This window comes from Mesoplodon densirostris, chromosome 2 (assembly GCF_025265405.1).
Source record: "Mesoplodon densirostris isolate mMesDen1 chromosome 2, mMesDen1 primary haplotype, whole genome shotgun sequence".
Lineage (NCBI taxonomy): Eukaryota > Metazoa > Chordata > Mammalia > Artiodactyla > Ziphiidae > Mesoplodon > Mesoplodon densirostris.
The window spans coordinates 149938387-149952645 of record NC_082662.1 but is presented as its reverse complement, the minus strand read 5'-3'; the positions used below and the strand labels follow the sequence as shown (position 1 = coordinate 149952645).

The following is a 14259-nucleotide window of genomic DNA, read 5'->3' as shown; positions in this document are numbered from 1 at the left end:
GATTGTCAATGATCTAATTAATGCTTCCTAGGTTTAAGCAAAGTCCAAGTTTGAAATCTCCAAGTTACCCACAGATGTTATACTCTTGTGTCCAAGAACCTAACACAAAAAAATCCATTATCAAATGGATAATTCACTTGTTCTGAGTTTCCCCATCCTTTCTCTCCACCTCTCCCACCTCATGTCTTCAAACATCTCGCCTTCCAATCCCCCCCAACCCACAAAAAAAAAACCTCTCCCTGGACGTCCCAGACTTGTGGATTGGTTTTATTTCCCAGTTCTAAGTAATGCTGGCTAGCTGGCTATGTTATATCAGAAGGAAATTTTATCAAATAAAGAAATAATTGTCAAGAAATTTATAGTTTTTGAAGGAGGTCAGTGATGCTATTTAGAAGTCCCATGAGAATGTATCTTAATGACTATCCTGTCATATAACTTGCAGGCCTTTGGTGTAGGATGTTTTAGTTCCAGCGTTCCTTTTTAACACCTAGTGCTTTCTTCTGGAGTGGTTCCCTGTGCTGCTCTGTTTGGCACGGGCATACTCCTCTCGACTGTCATTCTCTGTTAGATGTGAAAGACTCCCACGACTCTTTGCTTTCTTTGGTGATTGCCCTGTGATTAAGAAAATAATACCAGATCAGTGTGCTTGTTATGGCCGTTCAACAAGAGTTGAATTTTATTTCACTTCATTTCATTTCATTTCACTTAATCCTTACCACAGCCTATAAGGAAGACACCATGATCATCACCTTCTTTTCACAGATGAGGGAAATGAAGCATAGGAAGGCAGAGCATCTTGCTCAGGGTTAAACTGCTGCTAGCTGCTAAGTGTCTGAACATAGGGGGCGTATGCATTCTTTCTCCCGAGACTGCACCCTTAACCACTGTGAGTCCTGCCTCTGATTTTGTCTTTTGTTTTCATCAGAGGCTGCAGTTTTAACAATAAAGTGACACATCAGAGATTCCATCCCCATTCATTTGTTCAGCAGATGTTTGGTCTACTTGATGCTAGTCACCACACTAAACACCATGGGAAAGCAAAGACCAACAAGATGCTGTCCTGATTTTCAAGGAGCCTAGAGGGGGAAAGGGGATGTAATTACACTACAGGGTGATAATAGCTGATGGAGACCATCCCAACTCCTCAACCAGCCAGAGACTTCACTCAAGAAGGACCGTGGGTCTCATTGAAGACCAGGGCACACACTCTGTTCCTCAGGGTCCTAACTGCTGCATTGGCCAATGGAGTGAACAGGGGGCATCTAATGCCAGATTCTCTGGATTTGAATCTTAGCTCCACCACTTACTAGATTCATGACCCTTAGTTATCTACCTCGTCTGTGCTTCAATTTCTTCATTGATAGATAGGATACATATAATACCAACCACGTAAGATTAAGCAAATAGGGAAATTTCAGTAGTACCCAGCACATAATAAGCCTTTGAAAACATTTTATATTTATTTTTTAATATTTTTTTTCAAGTAGCAAAACTGCAGACCCCATTCCCCCCTGTCCTTTCTATCTCTTAACAATAGACTTGGGCATCTGATCTAAATTTACTACCCTCTACCTTATAAGGGGCTGGAAAGGCACTGAAAGGCTGTCTACTTTTCTTTGAATATGTGGCAGGGTAGTAAAAGTCCAGGACATTAGGAATCTCCATTCTAAGTTCTCCCTCCTAGGCAAGACTGTTCCAACTGCTGCTAAAGTCAACATGCTCTGGGAGTTTACCATCAATTTTCTTACAACAGCAAGGAGAGAGGAGAGGTCATCCCAGAATTTTTCTCTAAGAATGATTAAAGAAGCAGGATATCAGTAATCATCTGGGCAGAAAACAGATGGCTCACTCAACAGGGGCAAAAGAGAGTTTACTGAATAGCAGATTACCAAGGTGTGGGTAGGCCTAAGGGCAGCCAGCAGGGAATGGTGAAGCGCTAAGAGTCCAGCAACAATAGAGGAGAGAGAGCTTGGACCAGCACCCAGGGAGATCAAGGCTAAGGACCTCTGATAGGCAAACTGCAGCCCTGGAGGATGGAACCAGGGGAATTAATACCCAACTCCTCTTTCTTTATCCCTTTCATTTCACCCAATCTAATTGGAAGCTGGGCCACTGATCTCGGGTGACCTCAGCCTGAAGCGATTTGAATCAGGATTTTGGTTCCCGGCCAGAGATTGAAGTCAGGCCGTGGCAGTGAGAGAGCTGAATCCCAGCCACTAGACCAGTGACCAGTGACAAGGCCCTGGCCCGTACAGCTTTGCAGAAAATGAATTTCCACAAAGAAATGGAAAGTAGTGAAACAAGTAAAGTGTTTATTAGGAGGAAAAAGAATACCTGTGGATAGACACACAGGCGGGCTCAGAGAGAGTCACACCCTCTTGGTAGTTTGAATCACTTCTTTGGGACCTTTCTTCCAGGTTTCCTTTGGCCAATCATCTTGCTTTGTCTGGTTCTGAGTCCGTATTTGGTTAATCTCTGGGTCCTCCTTATGTGTGCGCACGCATCTCTTAGCCAAGATGGATTCTAGTGAAGAGGCCTGTGGGTAGGTTGACGTGATTCCCTTTTTGACCTCCAAGGAGCCTCTCTGCACATGTATAGTCGGGAAGGTTTCCTTGACCTTGAGAATGAGAAATATGTGGTCTCTATGGGCAGGGCTCAGCTCCTCCTCCTCTTCATCTTGGAGTATCTGTCCACAGGGAACAAGCTGCTCAGCCTGGGGCCCATCTATCTCCTGCCTCAAGACCAAGGAACCCCTAGTGAGGCGGTCCATAAAGATCAGCATCCCTGGACACAGAGCCTAATGGAGAAGGACAGAGAACGGATCTGGAGGGGCAAAATGAAAGTGTCCAACACAAGCAGTATTGTGCAGTAGACTCCAGGCTCTAGGACTGTGGCTCATATCCCAGCCATATGACATTAGATAAGTTACATAGTTTTTCTGTCTCAGTTTCCTCATCTGAAAATGGGGAGAATGATAGTACCTAACTCATAAGGTTATTGTATTTAGAACATACCAATAAATACTAAATGTTTTTATTTAGTGATACATGTTAGTCAAAACATTCCACCAACATTTGTATAATTTTTCCTAAAACAAAGAAATATATATTTACTGTCCATCTGTGTTGAGATGGCCAAAGGCAGCATGCTGTGATGGGGCTTTAGAATCAGGGAGATCTGGGTTGGAATGACTTCTCTCTCTTTAAATAGTTGGACAACTTTATGTAACTTTATATAATGTCTCTGAGACTGTTTCTTCATGTGAAAAATGGCATACTAATTAACTCACAGGATTGTTCTGAAGCTTAAATAAAATAAGGAATACATATAATAAGCTGAATAGAGTCTCAGGAAAATGGAAATCAGTGAGCCTGGAGGTCCTCTGATGCCAGAGAGGACCTATGGTTTTGCTTTGATTGTAGGTCCTGGATGACCTTATTCTATGGAGGGCTCAGTGAGCCCCACATTTACAAATAAATACCTAAGGTAGAATGGACTCAGAACTACTAAAGACTGTAAGATTCTCAAACATTTACAATTTCCCTGTATTTGTCATGTTTTCTTATTTTCACATTGCAGTAAAGCCATTTAAAGGTAAAGGGTTTAACTCCTTATTTTGGGAATAATAATAACATTAATTATAGTCATAATAATATAGGTCATCCTTACAGAGTGCTTATTTTATTGCAGGCACTATGCTGAGTGCATTCCTTTAATCATCACAGACATATGGGCAATAGATAATGTCTTGAACAATAAATTGTGGGTTTTTTTTTGTTTTTCCCTAAACAAATGGAAACAAAGTACACATGGCTTCATTTACCCATATCAGTGACCTATAAAACACTAGTAATAATAATAACATGATAAGCACTCTACAAGAAGCCCCAAGCAGAATAAATCCCACTCCCCTGGGAGTCTTCCTGGAGTCAGCATGTGTAGTTGCAGCTACTGAGAGGAGAGGAAAGTAGGCAGAGTCCCTGGGTGTCCTGCATGGTAAGATGAGGGGTGATTGGCTGGGAGTAGTATCCTGGAGCTGAGAAATAGGTCCATGGAGTTCTTCTAGAGGGAGACAGAGCAGATGACCATCTTTCTGTCTGTAGCATGAATTGAGACTCTAAGATAAAGAAAACATCTTTATTTTTTTCCACTAAGGAATTTCTAATGGAAAGGGAAGAGTGTTGAACTCACTAGATACTTCAGAGGAAGTAACTAAAGCCGAGGAAAATGAAATGACAATCTTGTAACTGATTGGTGCAAAATACCAACAACCTGACAACAAAAAGCCTCATTGATTAGAAATTACTGGATGTATTACTCTTGCTAGTTTCATGCTCCTTTTCATAGGGGTCAGTATTGATATTAGAAAAACTGTATGGAGGCTGATGTTAACACTGCATACATGCCCTGTTAATTTGTAGGCAACTTTGTGAAATAAAAGCAAGCCTAAGTCGGTTTTGATTGTCAGTGTAGCAATATCAATAAAAAATAAAATCTGTAAAATTGTATTGATCGATTTCTAAAAATCAAGTACTAATTACCTTAAAACCAGTGAGAGTAGGGTAGCGTGTACAAATTTAAAAGCAGCTGTGACTGTCCATTCCCACAGCTTCATGGAAATTAAATGCAGTGCATCTCACCCCGCCAAAAAGAAAAAAAAAAAAGAAAAACTGTAAGCTTTGCTGGAGTATGAATTCAGCACAGCCGCTTCCTGCAATTTTGGCTTGCAAATGTCATTTGTCATCCTGCAATTTTACTTGTGACATTACATCAAATGTCATCCTGCAATTTTACTTGTGACTAGAATTCAGACCAAGAGTTTTCTGTATATGGGCTTAATGATGAGACTCTGAAACTCAGGGTTTTGAACAGTTAGTGCTCCGAAGTGAGGCATCTGCCATTTTGTTTTCCTCTATTTCAAGTTTCACTCGAGACATTATTTCAAAAACAACCTTATTGCTGACCTTGAAAATAAGTAGAAGTGGGTGTTTCCTCTGAAATTTGAAAATGTATCAGAGACAATTATAACATCTAGAAAGCTTCAGGAAATGTATGAAAACAAGGCATAAGTGTTTCCACTTATCCCTTCTTTGAATTCACCTAATTAAATGTTGCAAATGAAGTGGAGAGCTCAGACCTCGTACTTTAAAATAATACAGATGTCTCTACATCCACAAAAATACCAAAAAAGGAATACGTACCTTAGTTCCAGTGGAATGATTTCTTCCTCTATTACTATGCTAAGATTGACATGTCATGAGTGTGTGCTGGCAACTAATGCTCCTGTAGTTATCACTCCAGGGCACCTGGGAGTGCTTTATAGGTCACCAATATGGTTAAATGAAGCCATGTGTACTTTATGGTTCCATTTGTTTAGAAAAAAACAAAACATAACATAATTTATGGTTTAGAAAACTATTTATTGCTCATAGACCTCTGAGAAAGTGAACAGTTTTTCAAAATGACATTTAAAGTATACATAGTACATAATATTCCTTGCAAGTGGAAAAAAAAAGATGACTGTTCTCAATAGAATCTTATTTAGGCAAAATATACCGAGTCAAATAGAGCCCTTATGCAATGTGAAATAGTGGGGAATAGGGAGTGTTTAAAAGGATACACTCTGTAAAAAAATGGGAATTCCATCTTTCATTTCATGGTTTCATGTACATAGTGGCTCTGGGAACTATTTGAAGTGCTAGTTACAAACTGTGGCAGTACATTCCATAAGGGCCGTGGGAGCCATATCCACAAAACAAAACTCACTGCCTATGAAATGTGAGTTTCAATATGAAAGTGTTCCAAAGACAGTCATGATATTTGATCCCTGGTATTACTTGTCTACAAAACTCAGAGAACAGAATGGATACCACTCACTAAAGCGTCTTTCTAAAATACCAAAAAAGCAAAGAGAAAGGAGAAAAGAAGCTTATATAAATGCTTGAAAAAATATTTCTTCTCTCTCTTTTTTTTTGTAAATTTATTTATTTATTTATGGCTATGTGGGTCTTCGTTGCTGTGCACGGGCTTTCTCTAGTTGCGGTGAGCGGGGTCTACTCTTCGTTGTGGTGCACGGGCTTGTTGTAGTGGCTTCTCATTGCGGAGCACGGGCTCTAGGCGTGCAGGCTTCAGTAGTTGTGGCACGTGGGCTCAGTAGTTGTGGCTTGAGGGCTCTAGAGCTCAGGCTCAGTCGTTGTGGTTCATGGGCCTAGTTGCTCTGTGGCATGTGGGATCTTCCCGGGCCAGGGCTCGAACCTGTGTCCCTTGAATTGGCAGGCAGATTCTTTTTTTTAAATTTATTTATTTTTGGCTGTGTTGGGTCTTCATTTCTGTGCAAGGGCTTTCTCTAGTTGCTGCAAGTGGGGGCCACTCTTCATCACGGTGCGCGGGCCTCTCACTATCGCAGCCTCTCTTGTTGCAGAGCACAGGCTGCAGATGCGCAGGCTCAGTAGTTGTGGCTCACGGGCCTAGTTGCTCCGTGGTATGTGGGATCTTCCCAGACCAGGGCTCGAACCCGTGTCCCCTGCATTGGCAGGCAGATTCTCAACCACTGCGCCACCAGCGAAGCCCCTGGCAGGCAGATTCTTAACCACTGCACCACCAGGGAAGCCCTGAAAAATATATTTCTTAAAGAAAAAAAATGTTATTTAAGAGCAAATGTTAGCCAATAGGTTACATGCATTCAGCAGGACCAAAATAAATAGAAAAAGAAATAAAACTGTTTACTTAGCTGACTCTATTTTGATTAGAAGCTGAAATAAAATATTAATTTTGACTGAGATGTCAGTTTTAACTAATCAATTACTTGTATAGCTAACTCTGGATTTGCAAGAGTCTTAACTATCAAAAAGTTATAGTGTCAGACTCAGAGTCTTTGAAAAATTTATTCAGATCTGCACTGACTTGAAAGAAATTATCTTTTATCTCCATTTAGAAGGCTTGGTCTTTATTTTTATTGGAGTTGTGATGGAAACTAAAGGTTTGAGTTGAGAAAAAAAATGTCCCAAATGCTTGACATTTAAAAGTGAAATTACTAATTAGCCTTTAAAGTCATCGACCATGATCTCTTGAAGGGTTCCTGCTGGGAACCACAAAGGAACACAAGAAAACATGAAGAAAATCTGCAGTGTTGAAGCAAATAAAATTCTATTGAGGCATTTTCAGAGAGCCTCAACAATTTGGATGTTTCCTTTCGTATTTTATCTATTTAAATTTTAAAGTTTCCTTTTAAAGTTTTTTGTTTAGAGAAGGCATATGTCTGTGGTAAAATAGTAGGCATGATTTCTCTCTTTACAAACGCACACCAGAGTATATCTGATCTTATATTAATTCAGAAAGAACAAGAGAATTAACACATTTAAGAGGTTATATACCTTTTTTCCCAAAAATATTGTATTTATGTATTGTAAAGTTTTTATATCATTGTGAAGAAAGCAATTACAAAACAACAAGGATTTACTGTATAGCACAGGGAACTATATTCAGTATCTTGTAATAACCTATAATGGAAAAGAATCTGAAAAAGAATATATATATATTTATATATATGTTTATATATATAACTGAATCGCTATGTTGTATACCTGAAATAACACATTATGAATCAACCATAGTTCAATTTAAAAAATTAATGGAAAAAAAAGAAAGCAATTATCATTTAATCATCCAATCTAGGAATTATTAAAGGCAGCAAGGTTTTTTTTTTTTTTTGGTGGAAATTAAGTGAAATCATGTGCCCAGATTATTTTGAAAAGGACCTAATCTTGAATCTTGGGAAGAAGAATTTTGGAATCTTAGTCCTTTCTTTCCCAAAAGGCTTCTGAATGTGTAGGCCAAGTGCTCCATCTGACCAAGAAATCTGTGTGACCAGGATACCAAAAGTCAGTCTTTTGTTTAGCATAGAAGGGGGGAAATAAAAAGGTCTGGGTACTACATATTTTGTCCAGATCAAGAGGTACCTACTGCTAGTATTTTCCCTTAATAATGATAATTAAATAATTTGGTCCAAGGTAATTGACTATTGCTAATCTCTAGACATAGAAGAGTTTATATAATCTTATAATTTTCTTTTTTAAATTACCTGTCTAGAAGCCCTGTTATATAATTACTATTGCTCTGAAAGAAAAAAGTCATAACTTGTGGACTAAACACATTAGATAAATATTATTTTACAGTTGCAAGAAAAGACTTGGTTAGTACCTTTGGCAGAAATAATTGTATCAATTAAAAGTAGCTTAATAGCCACCTCTGGAGAAAACATGAATTTGTTTCTTTGATAGGCAGTTTAAAGGATTTCATGTACAAAGAATGAAGAAAACCCATGATTTTACTTCTAATATTTCTATTTAATAATAAACCAACAGACAACTTTGCAATCAGGCTTATTTAGTGAAGTGGTAAGCAGTTCCATGAAGATATTAGGTTGCAAATGCTATGTAAATGCCAAATATATATCATGATTTATCCTTATTTGCACTTGTTTCAGCATGAATTAGAAACATTTGTCAGGGGCAATCTAATTTTTGCTTCTCTTCTGCCATAGCAAAGAGGAGATGAAAGAGTTAAGAGTCAAAGTAGAGGAAGTTTTATATAAGAAATTTCCTTATGATCTAGGGTAGATAAATGGAAACAGAGTCCATGCTTCATATATTTTCCAGGTTTCCTTATGCATTCCTGGAATGAACCAACTGTAATAGGGTTGTAAAAGCAAAATCTTTGAGAGATGGTATGAGCTACTTTTGAGAGCTCCTTGTTACATCTTGGACATGATTTGGCTTTGTGGCAAAAATTACAAATAGCTTTTCTCTTTCTTGCTAAAGGCCCCAGAAGAAAACCGTATTTTAAGGTCATTTACCATACAATTTAAACAGCTGTGGTGTGAAGGAAGAGAAAGGAAAAAAAATTTCAAAATTCTTGATTATAATTTTAAATAGGTACAAATAATTAATTTACTTTAAAAATATCATTGTTGGAATACTTTATCACCTTTAACAATTATGAACTTAGGAAAAAGCACATGGTCTGGTTAAACCATTTAAAAATTGAAAATTTCTTCTGGGAATAGGAAGTCCTCGGCATTAGTGAACCCATTTGTGAACATTTGCCCATTGTTCGAATGATATTTATTAAATTAATATATTAACTCAATAATTTGATAGTGAATTTTACAATTTAATAAATTAATAAAAACAAGTAATTTAAATTATTGTTACTTCAAATGTTCATTAAAATTTTGTATCTGTTAGATTACAGTTTTAAAAATACATTAATCATTTACATATATATGCATATTTCTAGAAAAATTGGAAAGGTCATACCCAAAAATGTTGATGGCAATTATGGGACAGGTAATTTAAATATTTTTTTGCTTTATGTGCTTTCTTGATTTTTAAAATAATGAGTATGTATTATTTAAAAAATAAAAGCAGTGAAGGCATTTTCACTAAAAGACAAAAAATTCAAATGCACTCAGTATACTTACAGACCAGGTTTATAAACAAGGCTGTATGCTGTGAGCTATAGGGATGCAAGGATGAATCACACATAGACCTAGTGTCTAAAGATGCCAGATTCTGGAATCTAAGAGGAGAGAGATCAAGTCTTGCTTATCCAAAAGCAAAATCCAGACCCAAACTCCACCTTCTAAATTTTGCTTCTTCGTTCTTCACCAAATTTCTTGAGGGTTAATTACTTCTTTTGTCGCCTCCTACCTATTTTTTCTGGCATCTAATTTTCACTCTCTGTACCCAGTTAGAACTGTTCTTTTCATGTAATCCAAGACTGTAGCCTCTGTCCTCATCCTTCTTTGTAAAAGGTGACACTGCTGATCGTTTTTGCTTTTTTGCAACCCTCTTGCCGTGAGCATCCATGATATGATTGATGTTCTTTCCCAGTGGATCTCTGTTCCTTCTCTGTCTCCTTTATTGGTACTTCTTCCTCCTATTATTCTAAGTGTCTGTGTTCCAACCTTGCCTAGCCTCTGAACATACTCTTTCTCCTGATATTTTAATTCAGTCTTTTCTTTCTTTTTCTGTATCACACTTTTCCTTAGTTCATTTAGATCTCTACTTAAATGTATCTTTCTCCTGAAAGTCTTATTTAAAATAACACTCCTCATTTTCTGTTCTAGGTCCCATTATTCTACTTCATTTCTTATAGCATTTCTCTCTGCTAGAATTATATTACATACCCATTGTTTATGCCTAAAATAGTTTTGGCTCATAGTGTGTGCTCAATTAATAGTTATTAAATGAATGCTTTGAATGAACAAATCTCACTGATTTTTCTTTTACTCTGTGCAGATGCTAAGTCCACATCTTCAGCGCTGACTGCTTCCCCAGCTCTCGTCCTGTATTCCAGCTGCCCTTTGGTCATCTTAACCTGACTCTGCTGTCTACAGCTCTATGTTAGAATCTCACTGTTAGGCATGCTCATTGTTAGAGCTCCCCTTTGCTCTTGATATTACCACACGTCTTGCAGTCATCCCAGCCCAGATGGCCTGAGTCATCCTTGACACTTTCCCTTCCTTTGCTCTTCGCATTCAGTCAGTTATTAAAATGCTTTCCATTCTGTTTTCATATTAGCCTTCCCAGTCAGTGCATGCTTTCGTCACCTCATGGCTCATTTAGCCTGTGGCCATGGGTCATTTTTATGTGTCTCTCTGTCATTCTCTTATTTATTTATATCTTCATTCTTTGCTTTATTCACTTCACTCATTTATTCATTCAACAAACAATGTTGAGGCCTACCTACTATGTGTTAGGGTTTAAGGATTCAATTTTAAGTGAAAATAGATGTAGTACACATTCTCATGGTGCAAAATGGTTTTAGAGAGAGCAACTAAGTATAAAGACTGAAGGATTTAGAGCCTGTGGTGAGGAAGTAAGATGTCTGGAGCTGCCCTAGTTGATAGCCAGTCCCATGATGTGGCTCGGGGGGTTTGTGGCTGAAATGAAGTGGTGATGTGGTTATAGGAGACCAGGATTCAGCAGGGGACAAGTCATCTGTGTGAATGTGGAAATCACTGTGGTGACAAGGCTTGGGATAGAGAGAAAGACAGCAGGCCAGGTGCCAAAGTCTTCAATAAATGAGGACCAGCAGCAACAGAGCAATAAAGATGGATTGATATAGGTTTCAAAGGAGCAGGGCTTTATTCAGGGTGGGGAAATCAGTAGTGAGGAAAGAGAAAGCTGCCTCAGATCTCTAAAATGTATGGGGTACAGGAGAATGAACAGCCTTCATTAAAGAAAGTTATTGGAGAAGAAACTAGCCTAAGTGACATATTTCCCTTGAGGTTAGGAAGTACCCTGAATTTTTGGTGGAAGACTGGAAGTAAGGGAGTCCATAGGTGAAATGGAGTTTTTAGAACTCACAGTGGAAGCTTTGGGCTAGAAGGATGAGTGAAACGTTAATGGGAAGAAAGCATAGAACAGAATGAGGGTGACAGAACAGAAAGAGACTGATAATTGAAGGGACTTCAATCCTAGAGGATGACTAGGTTTAATGTAGAGTGAGCCATGTGGGTTCAGTTACAATGTACTTCTTCCTATTTTTAATTGAAGTATAGTTGATGTACAGCATTATACAGGTGTACAGTGTAGTGATTCACAATTTTTAAAGGTTACACTGCATTGAGAGTTATTATAAAACATCAACTGTATTCACCGTGTTGTACAATGTATTCTTGTAGCTTATTTTATACATAATAGTCTGTACCCCTTACTCCTCTTCTCCTATCTTGCCCCTCCCCTGTGCCCTCTCCCTACTGGTAGCCACTCTGTTTGTTCTCTACATCTGTGATTCTGCTTCTTTTTTGTTATATTCACTAGTTTATTGTTTTTTAAGTTTCCATATAGAAGTGATATAATACAATATTTGTCTTTCTCTGACTTATGTCACTTAGCATAATATCCTCCAAGTCCATACATGTTGCTGCAAATGGCAAGATTTCATTCTTTTTTATGGCTCAGTAGTATTCCATTGTGTGTGTGTGTGTGTGTGTGTGTGTGTGTGTATGTATATATGTATACACACCACATTTTCTTTATCCATTTATTTATTGATGGACAGTTAGGTTGCTTCCATATCTTGGCAATTGTAAATAATGCTGCTATGAACATTGGGGTGTATGTATCTTTTTGAATTAGTGTCTTTGCTTTTTTCAGATATATACCCAGGAGTGGAATTGCTGCATCATATGGTAGTTTTATTTTTAGTTTTTTGAAAAGCCTCCATCTCATTTCCACAGTGGCTGCACCAATTTACATTCCCACCAACAGTGTACCAGGGTTCCTTTTTCTCCACATCCTTGCCAACATTTGTTATTTGTGTTCTTTTTGATGATAGCCATTCTGACAGGTGTGAGGTGATATCTCACTGTGATTTTGATTTGCATTTCTCTGATGATAAGCCTCGTTGAGCATCTTTTCAGGTGCCTGTTGGCCATCTACATTTCCTCTTCGGAAAAATGTCTATTCAGATCTTCTGGCCATTTTTTAATTGGGTTTTTTTGATGTTGAGTTGTGTGAGCTGTTTATATATGTTGGATACTAATTCCTTTTCGGTCATATCATTTGCAATATTTTCTCCTTTTCAGTAGGTTGTCTTTTTGTTTTGTTGATGGTTTCCTTTGCAGTGCAAAAGCTTTTAAGTTTAATTAGGTCCCATTTGGTTATTTTTGCTTTTATTTCCTTTTCTTTAGGAGACAGATCCAAATAAATATTGCTACGATTTTTGTCAAAGATTGTTCTGCCTATGTTTTCCTCTAGGAGTTTTATAGTTTCCGGTCTTACATTTAGGTCTTTAATCCATTTTGAGTTTATTTTTGTATATGGTGTTAGAGAATGTTCTAATTTGATTCTTTTACATGTAGCTGTCCAGTTTTCCCAGCACCACTTATTGAAGAGACTGTCTTTTATCCATTTTATATTAATTTACCATAAGTGTGTGGGTTTATTTCTGGGCTCTCTGTTCTTTTCCATTGATCTATGTGTCTGTTTTTGTGCCAGTACCATACTGTTTTGATTAGAGAATATACTTGTTCTAGTTTCTCTGATGCCTTTTGTTTTGTCATCTGAGACTTTGGATGGGCTGTTCTTTCCTCCCAGAAAACTTTCCAGACTCTGTACCCATAACCGTCAATCCCTCATCCTCCCTTAACCTGGCTAATTCCCATTCATCCTTCAATCTCATGTTAGAAGTGATTTCCCTCAGTGGACCTCCCTGAATCCCCAAATTTGGGCTAGGTGCCTGTCCTTTGTCCCTCTCTTATTGTATCATCATGTTGTATTATTATAACAGTGTATCTACTGTAATAGACTATAAGCTTCACATGAGCAAGAACTGCTTTTGTTTTTATATTTCTGCTGCCTGCCAGAGTGCCAAGCATATAGTAAACTAGCAGAAACTTAATATCAACAGATATTAAAATGCCTGTTGACTGAATGAATGAAGAATTAAGATGGTGGAATTACACTGAGATTTGGAGTAGAAGAAATCCCCAGTGATTTCCACATTTCCATAAAATCTCAGGTCTTCTACTCTATGCTATAGAAAATTGAAGAAGAAAGGAATTGTTTGGCTAAGAGTTTCACTGCACACAGGGAGAACCTGTATCTAAATTTAGTCACATCTCATGTAAGCAGGGATGCTGATTCTAAGTCAGAGGATGATGTCGAACCCAGGTACTATGACTTAGTGTCCAGGGCTCTCTCTATTATTCCTTTCTTCCAAGAGCCTGGAACTTACTTCAGTGGGATCTTGGAGGTGAGGAGAGGAAAACATAAATTTTCCTCTACCCTTCTATGCCTCAGCTGAACCTTGTAACAAAAGACAATTTAACAAGAGAAAAACAAATCAAAGTTTATTAACATGTATACCTTAGGTACACATGGGAGATACCCAGGGGAAAAATTAGTTGCTCTCCAAGATGGCTTAGAACTCAGGCCTAAATACTATTTTCAGGATAAGTCAAAAGAAGGAAAGGCTGGTGAGGCAGTTTTGGGCAGATGACCAGGAAAAGCAAGGTTAACAAAGGTAAAGTTTGTTATGCAGATTTAAGTCAGAGGATTCTCTTGTGACTTGGAGTCATCCTTGTATTCCTGATACGGAGAGGGAGACACCCTTACAAATGGAGATTTCCTTTATAAATGTAAATTTCCCTTATAAAAGGGTAGCCTCTACTCTGTTTTCAGAGCCTCTTCTGTGTCTGCTGTTTCTCAAAATAATCCTGTGCCAAAGAAGCATATGTGGAGGTACCAT

The 14259-nt window shown here is 38.0% G+C and overlaps 1 protein-coding gene across 7 annotated transcripts in view; it reads left to right on the top strand.

The window, feature by feature from the left end:
* The window catches only part of HMCN1 (hemicentin 1), a 755474-nt gene that overhangs the window by 359815 nt on the left and 381400 nt on the right, over positions 1 to 14259 (top strand). The window lies entirely within an intron of this gene.